The 24,334-nt window shown below is 44.2% G+C and overlaps 1 protein-coding gene across 1 annotated transcript in view; it reads left to right on the plus strand.

Moving 5' to 3' along the window:
* The window catches only part of DNAJC5B (DnaJ heat shock protein family (Hsp40) member C5 beta), a 78,062-nt gene that overhangs the window by 20,447 nt on the left and 33,281 nt on the right, over positions 1 to 24,334 (plus strand). The gene's annotated exons all lie outside the window — the stretch shown is intronic.

The raw sequence follows: 24,334 nt of genomic DNA on the forward strand, positions 1-24,334 counted from the left end.
TACCGCCACCATTAGCTGCAAGTCTGTGCCGCTGCATGGCAAGATGGATCCCAAAGAATGGGCTGGCCTCTTTGGTGACCGGGCAAGTAGGACCCCAGCACCTGGGCCGGCCCGTGAGCTACCAGGCGAGATGAACACCAGCGCTCAGGCTGGCCCGTGATTGACCTGGGGCAGCCGAGCAGCTCCTGGAGTGTTGGCATGCTCCTGAGTGTTGGGAAATGGGGAAGGGGGGGCACAGATATGCCCTCCAGATGCATGGCCATGTCCATTTTCTGTGCACTCTCCTTCCACGCATGCATAGAGTACCGGGACAGAATTGATTATACTTGCTTCACTGTTGTAATTAATCACGTTCGAAATGCCTATTCAAACTACAAAATTATCCACTTGCGCCTCATGCCTGAAATTGGATGGAATGGGGAGGAATTCATGGCAACTCATAGCCTATACAGTATCTTTTAAACTGAGCAGGCGCTGAATTGGTTGACATAAATGGAATAAAGAAAAATATGCAACATTTATAGCCTGATATAATTTATTATTTCTGCTAACTTCTAAACATCTATGCGAAAAGTGTGTGTCAGAATAGAAGTCATTAGTTGTAACGTGTTTGTCAGGCCTTTATAACAAATACTAAGATAGGCAGCATTTATTATCGGGAACATTAAGCTACTATATATTGAAACCAACTAACCAATTAATAAAGTAAAGGGTTTCAAACCATCAAATGACTAAATGTATTGGATTGTATTTGCCTACCTGACACCGTTACTTAAGGTAGAATGTATCAAACTTTCTAAAGAGAGAGCAACCAATCAGCCTCTATCTGACATTTATCAAGTATATTCTATAAAATGATAGGTAGAACTGATTGGTTGCTATGGGCAACTTCTCCACTTTTCTAATAGTTAAGGTGCCTACACACTAGATGACTCGCAAACCATGCAATGTCGTCAAAGATTTCCCTTGATCTCCCCGGCACTCCCGGACATACGATATCGTGCTTTAAACTGTGCAATCTGACCAACGACCTATTGTGCGTCTTTACCGATTTCCTGTGCATCGGTAACGAGATTGCCAGATTTTACGGCATGTAGGTAAGATCTGAGGATATGACAAATGACCTGCGGGACCGCGCATAGGAATCGTTATCGTTCGTGGACACTACGCGATTTTCATAATTTGTCGTTCCGATGCTTTGGAATCGGCCAAATCGTGCTAAAAAATCGTCTAGTGTGTAGGCACCTTTAGTAGAGATGTGCGCAGACCCCTGTGTTTTGGTTTTGGTTCCAAATCATCATCATGTTTTGCTTTTGGCAAAACCACCCTCAAGGGATTTTGTTCGGTTTTGGATTTCTTTAAAAATTTATAAAAAAAAACCTTAAATGATGTAACATGGACCTTTTTTTGTTCCTATAGAATTATTAACATCAATAACGTTAATTTCCAGTCAATTTTGCCCACCTCACAGCAACTGAAATTACGAGGAAGGGCCATGCAATCCAAAACACGTGAAATCTGGTTTCTTGTAGCTCTATTTATTAACATTATTTTGACTAAAATAAAATGAAAAAGGGTGTTTTCACACCCTTTTCACATTATTTTAGTATCACCTATAGTTATTACAGGGCAATTGGAGTAGAATTCGTAAAATTCTTCTCCAACCCCTAAGTATCACTTATTTTTAGTAATCAGATCGCATTTCCCATAATTGTAATGGGAAATGTGATCTGTCTGGTAGTTACTAAAAATAAATTGTGAAAAAAATACCTAGGGAGGCCCTGTGATAATAACGCCACCTGGAGGTGCCGTTATCCAGGGTCTCCCACGGTTACCGGACTCCTACTCTGCTCTAACGGGGAAAGCAGAGCCGGGAGTTGGTCCCAATAATCAGCTGTGTGGTCTAAACAGACCGCAAGCTGATTCACTGCAAAAAAAATAGTAAAAAAAAAAATTTACTTACCTGACTCCAGGGACCGGTGGTCGGGGCTCCCGGTGATGTCCTCCCTCTGGTCAGCTGGTCTCCCACGCTGCACTGTGGCCCGGTCATCAGGTGATCAGATCCCAGTGCAGTATGGGATGTCACCTGACCGGAGGCATGGAGGCCCGGATCATGTAGGCAAGTGTAATTAAAGGAGGGGGGGTCGCAGGGGGTCCGCGATCACAGGGGCGGGGCTTAGCACTGGGGCGGGACTTAGCGCCGGGGGTGGGTAGCAGTGTGCGGATGGGATTCGCAGGGACAGAGCTTTATCGCAAGTAAATCCCTGTGATATTGCCTGAAGTCGCAATGCGAATTCAGTCGTTAATAGCACACTACAATCTGCATTCAATATGCGGATTGTAGTAAATAGAGCCCTTGGTTAGAAGACCTGAGTTGGGACTTGAATGTGATACATTTTCTCAGAAAATTAGTAATGCAGTCATTTGTGACCGGCATTTATTTTTGTTACCTTTGGGTACATAAGAGCCCTGCAATACTCCCAGCACTTTGGTGTATCCTAGTGCAGTGGACAACGTTTTGTCTATGGGTTAAGGCTAAGTAATTTTTTTTTTCAATTCCCATGTGTGCAAGCCCTTATATTAAAAAAAAAAATAGAAAATGTTTTCATAATAGAATTAAACGATGAATACTATAAACATAACTACATATTTCCAAGTCTCTAAAAGTAAAAACTTTTTTTTTGATAATGTGAAACCCTGTAGTAAGGCATGAGCTACATGTAGAAGTTAGTTGAAGTGATTTCTGGCTCTGTGTAGAGCTTAATACCTAAGTTCCAATAAAGTTTTACATTTTAAATTTATTTGCCAAAATGAACATAGTACGTCTGTGCACTGCTCTCTTTTTTGGAATCTGATGCAAGATATTGAAGCAGCCAAACTCCTTGAAGGTTTACATGAAATATAATAAAGTCATCTACTGTATATGTGTCACGAACTCTCATGCCTGGCAGTGTATTGGCAGAAGTGGTTCCTCATAGGTCAAAATCACGGTTCTAGGATAGGAATTAAATCTTAATGAATCAGTCATCAAAAACTAAGCAGTAAAGCTAAAGTATAAGTTAAACCTAAAGTATAAGTTGCTTTAAATAAAAAGTTACTGTACTCATAAAATTCACATTTATATTTGTAAAAATGTTTAAGCCCTGTTGGATCACTCCTTGGGGCACATTCAATTAGCTGCGAAAAGTCCCGTACTTTTCACATGGTGGACGTTTCGCCGACGTCGCTGGTTTTCAATGCGAAAAAGTATCGCGCGCATCCCCATTTATCCCCGTATTCAATTAGAAATTGGTGAAAATGGGACTCGGCGAAACTGTAATGTGCGAAAAGTGCTGTCAGATTTGGGGAAATCAGCCTGAAACCCCCCAAAAGATGCACTGACATTGGGGTTCACTTTAGTTACCCCCAAATAGGCCCACTGAAGGCATTTGGGGAACTTAAATGTTCTCAATAGCTTCTATTTCGCGTCTTTGCATAAGTGGTGAAGAATAGCATTTTGCAGTTTTTTTGGCACAAAATAAGTAGTCCCAGCAAATTTGGGGTACCTGAAAATGAGTTTTTAAGTTGCTAACATGTAGTTTTAAAAATTGATAAAAATCCACTCCACCTTCCGCAAGCACCTGCAAACTTAAAAACACCTGGGGCATACTTGGAGACCCCCCTGGAGTCTATTTCAGTGGTTTTTAAGTTTGTCCCCCAACTTTGGACTTTTTCGCCCCCAAAACGAAAGTACTTTTTTGGGGTGATCTAAAGACTTTTTTTTTACTTTTTTTTAACGCAGTTTACCTTTGGGGGACTGTCCCCAGCATGCAGGGGGGTTCCTGCAGCTTTGCACCCCAAAACCCCAATTCTGCATTTTTTTTCAACACCTATTCATAGGCTAAACTTTTTCGCAGGTCCCATTGCATTGAGTTTCCGCACCGGTGAAAAGTCTTCGGAATTGAATACGGAGGAAACTCTTCGCATGGCGAAAGGACATCGCTCGCGATACTTTTCCGCAGAAACTGTGTTATCGCGGCTAATTGAATTTGCCCCATATCTGTTAACAGCAAAGAAGTGTAAAATAGTATTATACAGTGTTATTAGATCTGGATTACTGACAGAAGGGTTACTTTATGTAGGAAATGTTCCCCATTATCGTTTTTGATAAATGCCTGAAAATAAGCTTATCAGTCTGATTCAGAGGTGGACGCTAATGTAGCCAAAACTGCTTTTTTTCCTGCAGCGCGACTGCGTCTTTATGCTAATGCCGGTGGGACTTGTACAGACATGCACATTGACTGTGGCGCAAGTCAGCTGCTTTGCGTATTAAGGTCAATATGTATCAAAGCTTGATGTGAGATAAAATTGTGAGATATATATCACCAGCCAATCAGCTCCAAACTATCATTTCTTAAGCACAGCCTGCAAAATGTAAGTTAGAAGCTGATTGGTTGGTGATCTATATCTCACATTTGATACATATGCCCCTAAAGATGCACCATCAGCTGCACATATGTTGCATCATTGAACATTGCACCAGCCCTATGGCTGGTGGTAACCATCAGGATGCATGGGCAGTGCAACTCAGAAGCATGCATGGACTGAAAAGTCATCCGCTTGTGTCAAACCAGTGCCGTCACTAGGGGGGTGCGGGGTGCACCAGGAGACACCATCCAAGGGGGTGGCACCAAAATATCAGAGCTGCTCTGCCATTTTGGTGTCCCCCCCTGGATGGTGGATGATGCATGTATGCAAGAGTGGCTGGGGGCTTCCCAGCAGCTCCCGGAGCGCTGGGCAAGCCCCCAATGTGGCAAGGAAGGCATACAGCATCAATCGGGGCCACAAGGTCACGCCTCCTTTTGCACACGTCCACCTTCGATCTGCGTGAGGGGTCTAGAGGTGCCACACCATGTGTCTCCAACCGTTGTGATGTCTTTGCATCTAACATCAACACTATGTCTACCTCTGAATCAGGCCTCTCGTATATGTTTGCAAATGTTGTTTTACAGTTCTTTTTTGCAAAACAACTTGAATATCAGTTTTATTGCTCCTGTACAAATTGTAATCAGGTTACCATATACCTACCTGAACCTATTTCATTTGAGACATACATACATTTGAGTTATGACTGAATGTATGCATCCAGGTTCACAATGGGGAGTTTTGTTTCGGAATGTAAGTTCTTTATTATTGCTTTAAAAGATTTTCACCTTGCTTTTAAGGTTCCTTTTTGGTAACATCTGAGTTGATGTGCACACTGAATGCTATGTCCATATAGATAAGGAACCATACCACACATTGGGGTCTATTTATTAAGCAGTGTTAGGAGACAGAGTGAAAAGTGATAAGGTGCCAGCCAATCAGCTCCCAACTGTCATTTTTCGAACACAGCCTGTGAGATGGCAGTTAGGAGCTGATTGGCTGGTACCTTATCACTTTTCACTCTGGGCCTGATTCAGAGCCGCTTGCTAGATGCGATCGCTCGCACGATGTGTATGCATATTGTGCAGGCAGTGGTACTTCACAGCAATGCATTAGCACACCCAGTATTTCTTAGAGAGCGATCACAGAGTGTATGCAGACACCCATCAGCCTGTCTTAAGACGCCCACCTGTGCATGTCATGTCCAGGAAGTGTATGCAACCATCGGTACATCGGGTAACATCGGATGTGATCGCAGCGCTTGAGGTTGACCATACCCTTCCATAAGCACTGCGAGCACTTCAGTGTAAAAACAAGCCAGGTGACGTGTACTATGATGCTGTCTTTTACTTATGCACACCTCTAAAACACCGTTGAGATGCTCATGCACGCCTGCGTTTGCACCTCCAGCCCCTGTTACCACCTACAAACGGCTTCCCCTGTCACTCACTCTGCTGAGCTGTCTATGCGCAGCAAGCGAATGCACTGTGAACTTTCGCTAAGGTATGCACATGCGCACTGCGATGCATGCGCACAATATATACACATTGCATACCATCGGCAGCAGCGAGTGTATGCATCTTTGCGAGCGGGTCTGAATGAGCTCCCCTGTCTCCTAACACTGCTTAGTAAATAGACCCCATTGTCTTAACAATGTTTTTGGACTTACACTTTCTAGAGAGACAATATTTTAACTGACTTTAATAACAGTTACATTTTAATCTATATAATATTACAAGAGAGCCCCAGAAAAAGAGCCGTCTTCTCTTCCATTTTCTACCTGTAAAAATTGTATAAGTAAAATATGACCAGAAGATGTTCTAAAATAATTTGTACAATGGAATTAGTGATATAGGCTTAACATAATGTAGGCTCCGAGGGTTTCCTGTAATACTCTGGGACATGGTAAAAATGTGAACCTCTGGACCATAATCTCTATTTCTAGAACAAACATCTGTTGTTTATCATAGTGGATGGAGGGGTTGATGTTAAGGAAAATTCCAGAATTTTAAACATACATGATTACCCTACCGGAAGTGGGCAGAATAAGGAGAATTTTCTTGCGGACCGGTGGGTCCGCGAGTAGGGGGTGAGACCTAATGACGCGATTCTATGAGAATCGCATCATTTTGGCCCTCCCCTTATTTAAATATGTGCCGCTTGCGTCAAATTGCAGCGAGGGGGCGGGGCTTAACAATGCAACCCGACCGCCCAGTATTTTCCTCCCCGAGAAAAAATTAAATGTCGGCAAGTATTGTTTTAAAGCAAATATACTAACTAAAGCAGATAACGAAAGCATACAGTGATGCCCGGTGCGACTGAGATGTCCTGGGAACAGTAACGTACCTTATGCTTCTTTAAATGTTGTCTTAGTTGCATAGCAGAAGCAGCAAAACACCACGCTTGCTGGCATCGGAGCTCTTTTTCACAGGTTTACTTTATTCTCAGTCGCACACAGATGTACAAATGTCACATACCCCAGTGGTTTGTGCATGCTAGCAATACAGCTTTGTTCCTCCCAGTGGTTTTATTTGTGCGAATAAGAAGCACATTTTGAGCAAAAAGGACGCTCAGCACCGCCAAGTCGCCCGGTATCTTGTGCACCAAAAGGGGTTATTTGGTGCGACTGAAGCCACAGTAAAAAAAGACATATCTGAATGTTGCTGTTGTAAACAGAAAAAGCCATTGTCAAGGCCTCCACAACACCAGAAACCCCATCATAGCCCATGTCACCCCTGCACACATACTTCCCAATATACAAGGTTACACTGATCGCATTTTGGCCCTGTTTCAGACCCACTCGCGAGCGGCTGTCCGCTCGCAAGTGGGTCGATGTTCTGTACTGAGCATGCGCACGACGGAGGGAGCTCCGTCGTGCGCATGCGCCAGACGCGACGAGCGAAGGAAAGTCCTTCGCTCGTTGTGTCTGATCAAAGGGGGCGTGCTGTCGATGTTGATTGACAGCACGCCCCCTTCGGTGGGCGTGCCAGGGGCGTGCCTCCCTGACGGGGACGTTCCCACGGGAACGCCTCCCGTCAGAAGCCGGCCCACTGACATCACTAGTGATGTCAGTGGGAGTGATTTTGGCTCTGATAGAGCCAAAATCACTCCGGAGCTTGCGGTTGAAAACCTCAACCGCAGGCTCCGGCTCGCAGTTTCGATGGTCGCGATGGTCAAGACCATCGCGGCCATCAAACTGCACGCTCGTATAGGCTGTGAATGGTGACCCACAGTTATACGAGCGTCCAGGAGGATGCTCCATTTTTTAGGAGGGCGGCCCTCATTCAGAGCGTGCGCTCTGCTCAGAGCATACGGCTCTGAATGAGGGCTTTTGTCCTTTTTTCCCACTAATCTCATTCCCCAGATCACCTTTATTCATTTGAATATGTAATCTGATTTTACTTAACTGTTTCCTTTACAGAGCTGGACACAATTTTGCAAGCCCATTGGTTGTCTAATGTAATATCAGTTTGTAAGACATTGGGCTCTATTTACTACAATCCGCATATTGAATGCGGATTGTAGTGTGATATTACCGAGTGAATTCGCATTGCGAATTCCGGCAATATCACAGGGATTTACTATAAATCCCTTGCAGGGACAGAGCTTGCGATAAAGCTCTGTCCCTGCGGATCCCATCTGCACTCTAGTCGCGGTATTTTCGGAAAAAATACCGCGACTAAGAGCCCGCGCATGCGCCGACCCACCGTCGCTACTACCCCCCCACCGACGCTAAGCCCCGCCCCCTGGCGCTAAGCCCCGCCCCCCGCGATCGCGGACCCCGCGACCCCCCCCCCCCCCTCGCGACCCCCCCCCCCCTTCATCACACTTACCTGCACCTCCTGGCCTCCGGTGATCTTCTCCGGGCTTCCCGATCAGGTGATCTCCCATACTGCACTGGGACCCGATCACCTGATGACCGGGCCCCAGTGCACTGTGGGAGACCAGCTGACCGGAGAGGAGCCATCACCGGAGGCCCGATCACCGGTCCCTGGATTCAGGTAAGGAAAAAAAAAAATGTTTATTTTTTTTTCTTTTTTTTTTACAGTAATCAGCTTGCGGTCTACTTAGACCACATAGCTGATTACTGGTACCGGCTCCCGCCTCTGCTCTCCCCGTTAGAGCAGAGTGGGAGCCCGGTAACCGGGGGAGACCCTGGATAACGCCACCTCCAGGTGGCGTTATTATCACAGGGCTTCCCCCGGTATTTTTTTACAATTTATTTTTAGTAACTTGCACACAGATCACATTTCCCATTACAATTATGGGAAATGCGATCTGCTTTACTAAAAATAAGTGATACTGGGGGTTGGAGTAGAATTTTACTAATTCTACTCCAATTGCCCTGTAATAACTACAGGTGAAACTAAAATAATGTGAAAAGGGTGTGAAAACACCATTTTTCACTTTATTTTAGTAAAAATAATGTTAATAAATAGAGCCCTTTGTCACACATTTCCTAATATAGATTGCTTATATTGGTCCTGATGGGATTATAGACCGGCGGACTAAATGCCGCCGGTCTATATCCCGACACAAGAAGACTGACGGGGGACTTCAAATAGGCGTCAGAATACCGATGCCTATCTGAATCCCGACACAGAAGGACGACAGCCCGAACAAGGTAAGTCCGGGCATCCTTAGCGTTAGCCATAGGGGGGGTTAGGTTTAGGGAGTGTAGCAGGGTAAGGGTTAGGTTTTGGGCAGAGGGTTAGGCACCCCCGGGGGTAGGTTAGGGTTAGGCACCCCTAAGGGTAGGTTAGGGTTAGGGGGAGGAGAGGGGAGGGTTAGGGTACTTACCAGCCAGCGTCGGGATCTCCTGCTGCCGGGCCTCTCCTGTCGGGATTTGAACCATACTACATACGGATTCCGTCCTGATTCAGAGTTGTACGCTATGCCGATGTTTTAACAAATGGAATGATTTTTTTTGCCACCATGCCTTCGTCTAAGTTGCACTGCGCATGTGTCGAGGTTTATTACTCTTACCATAGCCACACGCTGCGAGTCTTTATTCTCAGTGTCATGGGCAGACTGGGAGCATTTGGGGGAGGCAACGGGGAGTGTCTGCTAAAAGCGCAGGTGTGTTTTAACCGTTTCGGGGGCCTCTCACATCCTGCTTCTGCAATCCCATATGCAGAAAACATGGCTCCGGCGTCTCAGTTATGGCGGCCATTCTGAGTGATCATAGGGCCTGATTCAGACCCGCTCGCTAAGTTGCGGACGCACGCTTTGGGCGATAGTCACCCATTTGCGCATGCGTATGCGTCAATATGCGCATGCGTGCGTCACTCAGAGCGATCGGGAATCGTGCGCTTGTAGTACACAGACTGGACGCTATTTTGAGTGACAGCGCCATTTGTGGGTGGTAACAGGGGAAGGTGCTTGTGAACAGGGGAGTGGTGTTGTGAACGCAGGCATGTCATGTCTGGGCGTCAAAACAAAGTTTTATGAGTGTGCATAATTAGCGAAGATACGTCGTTGTACACGTCACTTGGTTGTTTTTCAGCCTGCAGTGATCGCAGTGGTTGCGGCGGGGTAAGCATTTAGCAAGCACTGTGTGCAGCTCCGATGGCTCTCGATGGTTCCGATTGTCCATACACTTCCTGGAGATGACGTGTGCTAAGAGAGAAAAGTGGGTGTCTTTATACCGGTGTGCGTTCGCTCTGCCATCGCTCTCTAAGACATAGAGGGCGTCCATTGAACAGACAGTGCGATCGCGACATTTGCATATCCGGCCCCTTTTAGCTGCGTGAGAGCGCAGCTTAGCGACCGGGTCTGAATGAGCTCCATAGACTCACGCAGGGAGTTGATGTTTGCCTGATCTGTGTCCGATGCTCCAGTGGGCGTCTCACTACAAGTCCCGATGGCTGTCCCATTAGCATATTTTTGCAAATCCTCAGCTGAAAAAAAGGGCAGCTGCGGCAGGAATAGCGTACAACTCTGATCAGGCCCTTTGTATACAACTGACAAATGCTTGGCACCCATTTAGTCTTCTGAACAATAATGTTGCAGAGGATGCATCAGCTGCACTTTTCTTCATTTCATTACATGATTGCTTCTTTTGTTGTGCCGTAGTGCTGCTATGGGTTGATCTTTGGGGCGTGGGTTGCTTTGGTTGGGCTGCTTCAGGGCATCGCATTATATACACATTTTTCCTTTCTTTTAGCACCTCTATTGTTTGTTTAATATATATGTATTATTTTCACATCTTTATTTTTCACTTTACTATATGCAGCAGCAGCTGCTCTTATCTATCCTACACCTTTTTACACTTCACCTTTCCTTATTGGAGTGATACCCTGGGGTGGCTCAGCTGGGCTGGTTTGGGGGTGTCCTGCGCTCTGGATTTCAACCCCAGTATGTTAGGGACCCACCCTCAGAGGTTACCTGGGCGCGGTGGGTAGGCCCATAACCATGGCCATGATTATGCCAAAACCTCTTTTATTATTTGCTAAATTCTATTGCAAAATGTATTATTATATATAATGAGTAGAGTTGTGCATCTGTAATTCTTTTTTGTATGTTTGCAACAATAATCTCCACATTTAGCACCTCCCCATTATATATATTTTCAGGGTGTGAAGTCTAGGGCCCCCTTTCCATGATAACTATGACATTACAGAAGTAGAAGTAGGCAGATAGTCAAAACGACCAGACAGCACCTATCCACTATAATACTGTCCCAATATCTGAAGAATCAGAATTATGTACACACCAGCAGGTGCCTTATCACTACAGACAGTCCAATTGCTTAACCAGTATGATGGTTTATTGAAAGATATGTGATGTACAGCTGGAGTGGAGCGGGATGTGATACTGCTCACCAGACAGTATATAGCTTGCGGGTAGCGGTGCAGAATGCTGGAACAGTGATATGTCACTCTCTCACAAGACAAGATGGCCCCACACATGCTCACTAGTAGCCTCAGTGGCCATCTTGGAACAATGGCCCTGATTCAGAGCCGGACGCTCTGACAGAGCGCTCGCTCTGAATCAGGACCGGTCTTTTTTTTTTTTAGAACGGCCTCCTGGCCGCTCGCATAGCTGTGGGTGACCACCCACACCTATAGTTAGCGGCCAGGAAGATGGTCTTGACCATCGCGACCATCGGGCTTGCGACGAGACACTTGTGGTAGGGTCTCGTGGCCGCAAGCCCCAGAGAGACTTCGGCTCAAACAGAGCCGAAATCTCTCCCACTGACATCACTCGTGATGTCAGTGGGACCGCCCCCAAACGGAGGCGTTCACATGGGAACGCCTCCGTTTGGGCAGCTACTCCCTCGGCCCTCCCACCAAAGGGGGCCCCCTTTGTTGCGAGACCCGGAGAGACGGAGTGCCCGTCGCTATCCGGGTCTCGTGCATGCGAACGACGGAGCCAGCTCCGTCGTGCACATGCGCACTGGCCCACCATCGACCCGGTTGCGAGCGCACAGTGCTTGCGACCGGGTCTGAATCAAGCCCAGAGAATTAATTCTCCCTGGAGGAACATAATGGAATCTGTGCAGTAGCGCACTCCCTTATCAACACCACTCCCTCTCGTTACAAGCCTCTCCACGTTGCACAAACATTCAAATTTAACTTTTCTGTAGCAACCTGAAAGGGAAACAGGATTAAACACATAAAAAGGCATCAACATATCACGTGATTTTTAATTGGCCTTCCTGGTAGATAGTATTAGCAAGAGTCCCTTCACTGATAGCATAAGCCACAACAATAGTCTCCTAACTCACGAACTCAAGACTGCTGTCACTGTGTCAATTCTTGATATCTTTCACACTTGTGACTGTTAGATCTTGCAAAGTTTCTGACTATTTTGCATTTCTACTCACAGCAATCATATCTTGACTTTGGTATCTAGATATCCTCACTGAATGTAGTAACTGCAAATTCCTCATCATACTTTCTAGGTGGCTTGCCGACATTTGATCTTGCAGAAATCTTTTCTGTAGTTGAACTTCTATGCTGGTAGCCTCTGGTTCAGATACATCGTGCTGCTGGCATGTCCAGAGACACATACGTATTCTGAATATCCACTTCCAGTTTTTCTATAACTTGCATTGTTTCCTTGAATATAACATCTCTGTGTCACAGTGCGCCGGACTCCTGGGTGTACTTACCGGGTCCGGCGACACTGATCTTTCAGGCTGCCGATGCTTCCGGCTATCTCCAGCGGCTGTGCCAGGCGGCTGCGGCTCTCCTAGGAGCACGCGCTCCGTCCTGTTCTAGATTTAAAGGGGCAGGTGCGCCAGACGCTAAACGCGTTTGGCGCGGGGATTTCAAGTCCTCCCTATAAGAGGGAGTCTCCATACATACTCCAGCGTTCCTGCTGTACTGTTATCCTGAACTTGACCTTGGCTTGCTTGTGACTCCGTTATCGTCTGACCCTTCTGTACTGCATCTGAAATCTGGTTCTGACCTCGGCTACTCCCTGTGACCCGCTTACGTCTGCTCCTTGGTACTGTCTCGTCTGTTGGTATTGACCCAGCCTGTCGACTACGTTTATTCTCCTGCACTTCATCCAGTGTTCACCAGCACCTTTATACGGGAACCTAACCTGAGGGCCGCGACCTGTGTGTCGGACGCATCCAAGTCCATACCTTCTTGTGAGGGTCCCTGGTGAATACCGCTGGCACATTAGACTCCGCACCTCAGGCTTAGGTCTAGACAATTCCTTATTACGGGCCGCATCCGCAATCCACCCAAGACTTGTGACACTCTGGATGAAGTTTTTTGGTACTTGGATTCCATAATCTATAGCTTTTGCTTGTATGGCAATAGCCAATCACTGAGTTTGAAACATGCTTGTGTCTTCTTTCCTTTGGTACATAAGCAGTGCTGGGATGGTTTTCTCCTTGACCAGGCTTCAGTAGGTACTATGGCCCTCATTCAGAGCCGTTCGTTAGCATCAGTACGCTCGTTGCGTTCCGATGTTAGGAAACCACGCATGCGCCGGTGTTCCACTGCGCATGTGCGTAAGGCAGATTGCGAGCTTTTTTTTATGTCTCGTTCGTCAAATTGCGAACAGGAAGTGACATGTCAAATGTGATTGACAGAACAAGCCGTTTTTGGGCGTTGACGGGGGTGGAGATGGAAAAACGCAGGCGTGGCGAGGCGTTTTTTGGGCGTACATAAATTTTCAGATGCGAACGTCAAATGTGTTCGTACCAAGTCATACGTCACTGGCTATTCCTCTTTCCATTCAAACTGCTCGCACAGCTTGGGGTGTGGATTACTCGACCACAATGGCGATGGCCTTGTCCTCCTGTCCGGGCCTCCACGATGTTTCATCGATTAATCACGGCTTATCAGAAAAACAATCAACTTTGAATTGAAAACCAGCTTGTAATGTGTTTTGAAAAGATTTTTTTTGGTTAGCACAAAACCGTACGCAGGTGGAAATCACAGCTGCTAATTTCAGGATTACACAATCAATTAGCGTACATTTGTAGGAATGTTTTTTTTATTTTTATTTTGGTTTTGTGCTATTGTAACAATAATGTCATCATGTTTGTGTGTATTTTAACATTTTGCTTTGGCCAGGAGAATTTGCATCCTTTTTTGAATTTAAAAGTGTTCCTTAAAGAGCCCTTTTTTTTAAAACTTTATTTATTTATTTTTTTGGAGGTCGTTTTTGGCTTGTGGGCCAGGATTAACTCTAAACCATTTATAAAATAATGTCACAATACAATGTAGCTCATTTTTCAAAATTTTAATTTTACACACACATTTTAACCGTTTTCGGGGCCATTTTGCAGAAACAATTTTTGGCCAGTGTTAGGCACAAATAACAAATAATTAGGACAAACATATGAAAAGGTTTGTGCAACTTAAACAAACAAATTAAAAACAATTCACAAGAAAGGAGAGGGAAGTTTTGGCCAGAAAGGAATATGGGGCAAGCACAGAAGGAGTGTGGGAAAATTAGCCAGTGCTGTCATCATTTTTTTCCCCGTTTGGCTGGGGTAGGGTGGGTGCCAGACCGGGTCCGGGATGTCCTTTGGCTGGCCTGTCCAGAGGCAGATGTTGTGGCCTCTGGACTAGGCACAGGGCTAGGCACATTTGGAGGAATGGCTGTTGTTGTGCCAGAGGTGGAGGATCTTTATGTTCCGGCAGGAAGGGAGGTCGGCTCCACCATGTGCTGGCGAACGAGCTGCTCCAGGGCATTGGCGATTCTGATGTTGGCCCTGGTATTTTCTGCCAGGGCCTGACCAATGGTCACGTTGGCCGCAGCATTTTGCTCCAGGGCCTCAGCCACCCGTAGCAGACTGGCGTCCATCCTCTGCAGAATCTCCGTATGGTAATCCGATTTAAAATTGAGTTCTGTGAGGAGGGCCACTGCCTGTGATTGCCCTGGACTGGCTTCTGCAGGGTCCTCAGCCGGATGTACTGGTTCCTCCCCTGCAGAGCCAGCAGAAATTCTGCGGCCAAGGATCCCCTCTGGAGCAGACTCATCCGCCTGTGTCTCTGTGAGAAAAAAGAGAAAAGAGTCACATTAGAATCTACATATTGTCACAATAACATTTCAGAGTTGTTTACATCACAACATTTACCTGGGACAACATGAGGAGCCGCAAAGTCTGGCATGTCCGTATCCATGTTGGACACGCCAAACACCTCCACATCCTGCACACACCCCTGTGCCAGCTCTTCCAAATCATTCAGCTCCAATGACACAGGGGTGGGACCCCCACCTGTCCCCCTTGCATGCCTAGCCCTGTCAGCCAGTTATTGCTTCAGGCGATATTTGAAGTCTTGCCATCTGTGGGTGAAAAAGTAGGCATTAGTCCTGCATTATTTTTCCCTGTTTTTATTTTCTAATTTAAGTTTTTACTTACCGGCGTTTGACATCCCGGGCTAGACGGACATAATCAACCACCCTATTGACAGCACTGGCTATCTCCTCCTACATTCTCCACTTCTGGCTTACACCCATATTCCTGTCTGCCTGTGGCAGGATGTCCACACACTTCTGAACCAAAACCTCCATCTCCTTTCTTGTGAATTGTGGCTGCCTTTTCTTTTTGCCAGCTTTGGCCGGAATACTGGGCCCAACAGCCTCTTCCATGTCATCCTCAACACCTATTTACATTAAATTAATTTGAATGTAGATGTCAATCTTTCACTATATTCTGTTTCCAAATAAGCCTTGATTAGAAATGGGAGAAATACTTACCGGCCACCTCTTGCCCATTGTTTGGCTAGTCTGTAGCCATTTTTCATGCCAAACCAAGAACTACACCAGAACGTTTGTGTTTTTCCGTGACGTATTTATACATGCGTCCTTATTATTCGCCCGCATCATTGATTGTGCGTTCCTATGATCCGTCCTTAATTTGAGCGGGAAATGAAACACTATTTTTGGCTTTTGGCACCTCGAGTCGAGGTGGCGGTTGTTGTTTGTTGGAGGTTACGTTGTTCGGAGTGGTTTGTTGGAGGGAGTTGTGTTTGGCGGATTTTTGGATTGTATTAGAGGCGTTTTTTTTAGTTTGCTTTCCGTTTGCATTTTTTGGTGTGTTTTTTTTTATTTGTGGTGTTTTTTCTGTGTAAGTTTTTTCCCCTCATTCTTTGGTAAAATATGGTTCTCCTTTTTTTTTGGCTTTGCCTAAAAATTACTATTTTGTTTTTTTGGTTTTTGTAGGTTTCTTTTGGCTGTGCCCCAACGACCTTTTTGTTCTGTGACTTCTTTATCGTGTGTTGGTAAGTTTAGATTATAACTTGTTTGTTAAATGTTCATGTCTTGTTCTTCACATATTTTGTGGTCTTTACGTTTTTTGGGGGGGTTTTTGGGGTTGGTAAAAATGCGAACCATTTAGCGCACTTATGTAGGCTTGATTCCCCTTGTAAAAATGCGAACCATTTAGCGCACTTTTGTAGGCTTGATTCCCCTTGTAAAAATGCGAACCATTTAGCGAACTTTTGTAGGCTTGATTCCCCTTGTAAAAATGCGAACCATTAGCGAACTTTTGTAGGCTTGATTCCCCTTGTAAAAATGCGAACCATTTTGCATTAAAATTTAGTTTTTTTTGGTTTCGGGCAAATTGTGGAAGTTCTCTCAATCTCGGTTTCCTATTTTTCGAAATGTGTGTTTACCCCCTTTATTTTTGTGCATTTGCCTAAAAAAAGAATACAAAATGGCCACCACAAAATCAAAACTTATTATGGTCTTTTGAAATGTAGGTTTTGGAAATCATGACAATACCCCGGCATGTAAGCATCTTTGGATTGTATCGTAAAGATAAGTATTTTTTGGTTTTTGGGGGGGGCAACATACCTTAACTACAATTCTTACCATTTCAGGTTGATGTTGGTCGTATTATTGTGGCCATGCTGCCGGAAGCCGACCAACCTCAATCTCGTCCCAGGCGTAGGCATCGTAGGCGTGCTCGGCCCCAGATATATAGAACACGTGTCACCCTTTTTGGAATGCCCGATGATGAGGTGTTAAGGCACTACCGTCTTCCGCCCCAAATCATCATAGACACTCTCTCATTAATAGAGAGTGATCTTGAGCGGCAAATTGACAGTCCTACAGCAATACCACCACTTATGGAATTTATGGCGGTGTTACATTTCTGTGCCTCAGGATCCTTTTAAACCACGGTGGGAATAGTTGCGGGAATCTCCCAATCCTCCTTTTCAAGGATCCTGAGGGCAGTGAAGGAGGCCCTTTTCAAGCACCTCAATCATTTTATTCAAATGCCTTTGGATATGGGTTCCCTTAGTGTGGCGAAGGCCAATTTTTACCAAAATGCTGGCTTCCCACACATCATAGGGGTTGTGGATGGTACTCACATACCACTTCAGCCTCCAGCACGGCTGGAGGCCATTTTTCGAAACAGGAAACACTATCACTCACTGAATGTAATGGTGGTATGTGATGCCTCTCTCCAGATCCTGTCCCTGAATGCAAAATTACCCGGGAGTGCACATGACTCATTCGTCATCCGTCAATCAGGGATTTGGCATAAATTAAACAACCTACAAGCTGGTGATGCATGGCTTCTGGGTAAGTGTAGACCTTTTTTAGAAAGCAATGCAAATCTTAATACACAGTGATCCTGATGTTGTAATTTCTTGTTCACAGGAGACAGTGGTTACCCTTGCACGCCCTGGCTGCTCACTCCTTATGTGGCTCCCACACCAGGGCCACAAAGTGAGTATAATTCCGCACTTACAGCCACCAGGCAAGTGGTGGAGCACTGTATCAGCTTTTTAAAAGGCCGATTCAGATGCCTCCACCGCTCTGGTGGCGAGCTCATGTATTTGCCGGATATGGTTTCGAAAATTGTGGTCCTGTGTCTGATATTTCACAACATCGCCATAAGGAGTGGTGTCCAAATGCAGCCAGAGGATGCCTTGCCTGAGGATGGCCCCCCCGAGGTTGGTCGGAGGTCTGTATGTGGGGGGGCCATACGTGATGATGTTGTTGCACGTTTTTTCAGGTAATTATTGACCAAAATGAAGTGAGATGACACAATGTAGACATGTAATAATGTAATTAACAAATTTTAATTTTGTTTTGTTTGTGTGTTTTATTCCATAATATTTTTCGGGAAAACCATGACTACTACCTGATCGTCAAAAATGACTTCATGTGGACACATTGGATTTAACTTCAGGACCTAAATTGTCCTCAACTCATTTGTGGAATCATGTTGGCATGCTACTTCGTCAAACAGTTCTTGATTGTTTGGTTTTTGTATATTTTGTGTGTAGGCTAATTTTTGAAGAGTGTTTTCACTGTGTGTATTTATTGTCCTTAATCACTTTGTGTTTCTTAATTTTGAGTAAATAAATGTTGGTTACGTTAAAAAAAAGATTTCCTTTCTAAATTACATGCAAGTGTAACCGTGTTCAAAAAAGGCAAGCTTGCTTAAGGGCTAATCCTGTAAAGTTTTTAATTTTGCAGTATTTTACCATGCTTAGTGGCTCAAAACAAACACCCAAAGGTATTATGTGGAATCAGTATGTTTTCTAATCTCGGACTAAACAGGTTTCATTTAATATTTACCTTACCCCCAAACATTGTTTTTACAAAAAAACGACAAACCTATTAGTATGGTTAGGTGTTGAATGTGCCAGCTTACATAATTCAGCTTTCTAGAATCTAAGTTACATTACTTTAAAATACTTTCTGCACTAGTCGACTTATGTAAGGTTAAACAATATAATATTTAGAGAGAAGGAATGAGCCTTTAAACAAAATTTTTTTTTATTTTTTAGAAAACATGGCCAAATTTGGCAAAAACAAAAAACTTAAGGTCGTAGGATCTCCGCCATGTGATCGAGGACCACCAGCATGCCTATAACATGGCCCCTCAGCCTCTGCACACATGCTGCTGCCTCTGTCAGCCGCCTCTGGTCCTCTGTGGGTTATAAAGTTGAGGTGCTTAATACAAAAAACCCGAAATTTTGTTTGACCAACAACTTCCAAAGGAAATACAACTTTAGAAAAAGTTTCAATTTTGCCAAACATTACAATTCAAAGCCAACATTCTTGGCCAAAGTAAATTCCAAATAATGACTCAGAAAACAAAAAAAAAGGAATAAATGAGAAGTACGCTGAAAAACTACTTTTGTGGGTACCGTAAACAAGAGATACAAGTATGATTGTTTGGACATGTGTGATATGTGTAAGGGCCAAACATCATAGACATTTTAAAATCAAGATATATAGAACAAACATTATAAATAAGTCAAATTTGAAAAATGCACAGGCAAAGGATAACATCCCCCCCTCCAAAAAAACCCAAAAAACGGAAACATACCGTTGCCAATGACGCTTGGACCTGTAGCACCACCATCGTCCTCCTCGGAGGTCGGCAAATGCAGGTCGGTTGGAGGAGGGGTGATTTCTGAAGGGGGGGAGGGGGTGTAAAAGAGAGGGGTAGCTGGAGGGGAGGGTGATGAAAAGATAGAGGGGGGTTGAGGGGAGGGGGAATTTTGAGGGATGGGAAGTATCAGAGAGGGATGGGCGTCCGGGTCTGGCCCGGCTGGGTTTGAGGGTGAATTAGGGGTAGGGTGGGGAGAGGAGGATTGGCTGGGAGTTGGGGATAGGGGACGAGGCCGACGGCGTCGCTGCCGATGCCGGCGTAGACTGCGTTCTGCCCCTAAATGATGGATAACAATTTAAGTTATGATTAATTTTTAACATTGAAAACATCCTCAAAACTTTTTATTAAAAAAACAAAACAAAAAAAAAAACATGCACACGCAGATATGTAGTAAATAAACAAACAGGGCAAGCATGAAAACATGCACACGTAGATATGTAGTAAATAAACAAACAGGGCAAGCATGAAAACATGCACACGCAGATATGTAGTAAATAAACAAACAGGGCAAGAATGAAAACATGCACACGCAGATATGTAGTAAATAAACAAAAAGGGCAAGAATGAAAACATGCACACACAGATATGTAGTAAATAAACAAAAAGGGCAAGAATGAAAACATGCACACCCAGATATGTAGTAAATAAACAAACAGGGCAAGATTGAAAACATGCACACGCAGATATGTAGTAAATAAACAAAAAGGGCAAGAATGAAAACATGCACACGCAGATAGGGCCGCAAAATAAAAATGGAAAGCGAAAAAAAAAAAACGTACTTTCAGCTATACGCTGGCGAAAACATGCCAGCAAGCGTGGCGTCCGTATTTGGAGATCCGACCACCTGCGCTCCAGCTGGCCAATCTGTCGGCGTGAGCCGAAGGAGCGCAGGCGTCGGCGAACCTCCACATGGGCGGATCGCTTCTCTCTGTTGGTGATGGGGGGAGGCTGGCTGGTTATCCGCCGGTCCATTACCTCTGTCAGGATTAGAAGCTCCCGTCTGGTGAACGCAGAGGCTCTCATGATGGCAATGGTGGATTTTGGAAAAAACAGTTTTAATAAAGACCAGATAATAATTTTGATTGGCTAATGTATTTGGAAAATTAACAGGAACCATTCTATTGATTAATGTATGAGTCATGTGTTCGACAGGCTAAAAAATCAAATGAGAGATATGATTGGCTTAATGCAGTGACATGCGTTAGCTAATTTTAACCCAAAAAATGAAACAAGTAAAATATGCGTTAGACAAAACACATAAAACAATATGAAAAATGCCCAAAACATGTATTTTGGATAAAGGAAACCATTGTTTAAACCGTACGTATTCTGCGTGAAAAAACAAACACGGACAAGAGTAAAGTTTATTGAAAAAAAAAAAAAAAACGAATTTCAAACGTGAAGAGCAATTAAGCTAATTGATCTCTTGTTTGGCATGATACGATTAAAGGATGTATGGAGAATGAACGAGCAGGTAATTGAAATCTGACAGGCCCACTTCCGGTTTGTACTTGTGCGAGCGTTCCCTGCATGCAAAATTGGAGATGTACGCTCGCAATTTTGCTCACTCGTTAGCTAGAGGAGGGGTTGGGAGACTATGGGGCGGAAGATTAGCTGCGTACGAAATTACAAGCGAGTGCTTGAATTAACATTTTTCGGCACGTACGCCGAACGTGCGAACGGCCACTTGTGTCAGGGTCTGAATGAGGGCCTATGTCCTTTAGGGTAACTGTGGGAGAATGATTTTTCAGATAAACTGCTGTGGACATGGCTTCCATCCAAAACTGTTTGTCTAGGCCTGCCTCCTTCAGCATATATTTTGCCCTTCCCACCAGTGTATGGTTTGCTCATTCACCTACACCCTTCTGCTCAGGAGTATAGGCTGATGCTCTATTCCATATTTTCTTAAGAGAGATTTCACCTCTTTGCTTAGATATTATCTAGCAATATTAGATCTCAGAGTCTTGAATCTACCACCGGTTTGATTCTCTACAAGTTTTTTTGTAGACTGCAATCTTCTTAGCCACTTCAGATTTCTATCCTATGAAATATACATGTGTCATTTTTGTGAATGAATGTCACAAATTATCTGTATCCACTTTATTATAATAATAATAATAATAATAATAATAATAATAATAATAATAACATTTTATTTATATAGCACTTTTCTCCAGTAGGACTCAAAGTCGCTTTACAGACATCAGAAAACACGATGCACTGTACAAGGATTTGGTGTGGCAAAAACTAGAAAACCACACAGAGATAATTAAAATCAACCGAAACCTAGAGAGCACAATAAGCATATAGCAGGGTTGGTGCAGATATTTTGGGAATTAACTTCCATGGGTTATATATTCCACCCACAAGAGTTACCAAATGAGGCAGCCGTCTTGGGCACACTACGTAGGATTACCCTGGATGGAATAGGTTACACCTAGAAGAGATGATACAAAATGGGTGATTGCTGTGTTCTGACGCTAGGAGTAGAGTCCCACCACAATAGTCAGGTCCATGTATTCTTCATCCATGAGTGTACCAGCGGAAGCAGCCATGGTGGGCGCACTACGAAGGTTGCACTGTGGGAGATAAGCCATGCAAGGACCCAAGGAATATATGGGAAAACTGACACATGTGTGGCAGCATGATATACCCTTTGTGAATAGATCCATATGAAGTACATCCTGCCCATGGAGGATGCACTTCAGTGGAGGTATAGCACACCAGTATGCCATACAGTGGATGTATAGCACACCAGTATAGCATACAGTGGAGGTATAGCACACCAGTATGCCATACAGTGGGGTGGAAGTACATTTTACAAAACAGGGAATAGTAAATAGTGCTGCAGTTCTGGCATGACATATACGGGTGACTGAAACATTTGAATATATGAAATGCACTGAAGTAATAGATCCATGTGTGTGTTCATCCTGCCCAAGAAAGAACCATCCGATGCAGCCATCTGGGGCACACTGCGTAGGTTACATCTGGCAGGGTGTGCAAGTAGTGGAAGTATAACGTCCAGGTGGAGAAAAAAAAAAATGGTGACCGCATTATAAGTTAAAAAACATGTTAAACTTAGGCCCGTATTCAATTTGGAGCGAAAAGCCGTTTTCGCGTGTTTTTGGTGAAACTTTTTCGTGGGTTACGTCATTTTCGCCTGTTTTGGTTTTACCCCGTATTCAACTTGAAGGACTTTCCGCCTAGGCGGAAAGTCAATGCAATGTACCATGCGAAAAAGTTTCGCCTATGAATCACAGGAGGAAAAAAGTGCAGAATTGGGGTTTTGGGGTTCAACGTTGCGGGAACCCCTGTACAGCCTTCAGACAGTCCCTCAAAGGTAAACTGTGTCAAAAAAATTAAAAAAACACTTAAGGACCCCCCAAAAAATGACTTTGAAAAAGGGCCCGAAAGAAAAAAAAGTTGGGGTACAAAGTTAAAAACTAGCGAACTTGACTCTGGGGGGTCCCCAAGTATACCCCAATTGTTTTTTTGATTGCAGGTGCTTGTGGCAGGTGGTTTTTTCACAATTTTTACAACTACACTTTAGCAACTTTTAAATATGCAGACCCCCATTTTCAAGTACCCCAAATTTGCTGGGAATAGTTATTTTCAGAAAAAAATACTCCTGAATACTATTCTGCACCATGTATTGAAAAACGCTATTTAGCAGCTATTGAGCCCGTTTAAAACCCCCAAATACCTTCAGCAAGCCAAATCGGGGGGTATCATAGTGAACCCCCATGTCAGAGCATCTTTTGGGGGGTGTCAGACTGATTTCCCCAAATCTGACAGCACTTTTCGCCTGTTTCAGTTTCGCCAGGTGCCGTTTTCGCATACTTTCATATTGAATACGGGGTAAAGTGTGCACGCGCTTGATACTTTTCTGCCTGCCAAACAGGCGAAGAAGGCAGAAAGTCCGGGCCGTGAAATACTATTGCGGCTCGGCTCATATTGAATACGGCTCTTAATCAGAAATTAAAAAATTATAGAGTGATCTGCAAAAAGCCACAGCATCTCCTTCGCTTGAGTGTGGTCTTGTCGCATCCAGCAGTCTCCAGAGTTTGATTTGGCTGCAGCATGAGACAGCAGCCGAACCCAGTCTCAGGGGAGTGTAAATGAAGGTGAAGTTGCAGCATTCCTATGCTGCTGTGTTTGAGAAATGGTTTAATTTTTGGTTAGAAAGTAGTCAAAAGTCCAAATCCAGTTCAAACTCTGATTCTAACTCCATGATTCAAATGACATGCTTAAGATGCAGGCTATAGTGACAGGCCAAGCCTGTGTGTGCAGACTTTAAAATGAGTCCCTTTTGCAGGAGAAGCTAGGTCAGCTGGTACAGTGGGAGGGAGTGTTTGAGCAGTTTGTTCACCAAGCTAATTAATGGTGGGGGAAGAAGCAGCTTCACAGTTGTAAAACAAACTTTCAATACAGAATATTCTTGCAGTGAAAGGCATCAGATATGGAAGATGGCATTAGTTTACATAGAAAGAGATGAAAGATGGTATTAAAACTCAACTCCGATTCTAACTCCATGCTTCAGATGACATGCTTAAGATGCAGGCTACAGGACTTTACTTCCATTAGATCACATACATATGAATGTACTATCTCAAGTTTTTTTGTACAGTAGCTTTGGTGTTGACTTTGGAATGGTTGGCAACTTTGTTTTCATGCTATCCAGCTCTCATATATGAGTTTCTCTGTTTTAGTCAGTGGCATTCCTGTGGCCATCCCATTCTGTAGCTTCAGAACACTATCATATACAAGGTGACAAAATCTCTATGCCAAAGTTCTAGTGACTGCGACTCATTTGTCATCATTGAGTTACAGTGCTGTGTATCAAGGACGTACAATTGCTGACACCTTGTGCCTGTAGCTATTACTGCTCTCTTATGTTTTGCACAAACCACTTTGCTTTAGCAATGTGAACTCTGTGACCTCTCAGTTCAAGGACCCTGATGTCTATAAAATGTATTCATATCTCTTGTACATAATGCACATGTTAGATTTCTGTGACTTTAAATCTTGTCCCAACTTTCAAGTGGACTTTAATTGTTCAAACTTTTGTATCTGTAAGCACTTGATTGCCAATCC

Source organism: Taudactylus pleione, unplaced genomic scaffold, assembly GCF_031769625.1.
Source record: "Taudactylus pleione unplaced genomic scaffold, aTauple2 ptg000090l, whole genome shotgun sequence".
Taxonomy (NCBI): domain Eukaryota; kingdom Metazoa; phylum Chordata; class Amphibia; order Anura; family Myobatrachidae; genus Taudactylus; species Taudactylus pleione.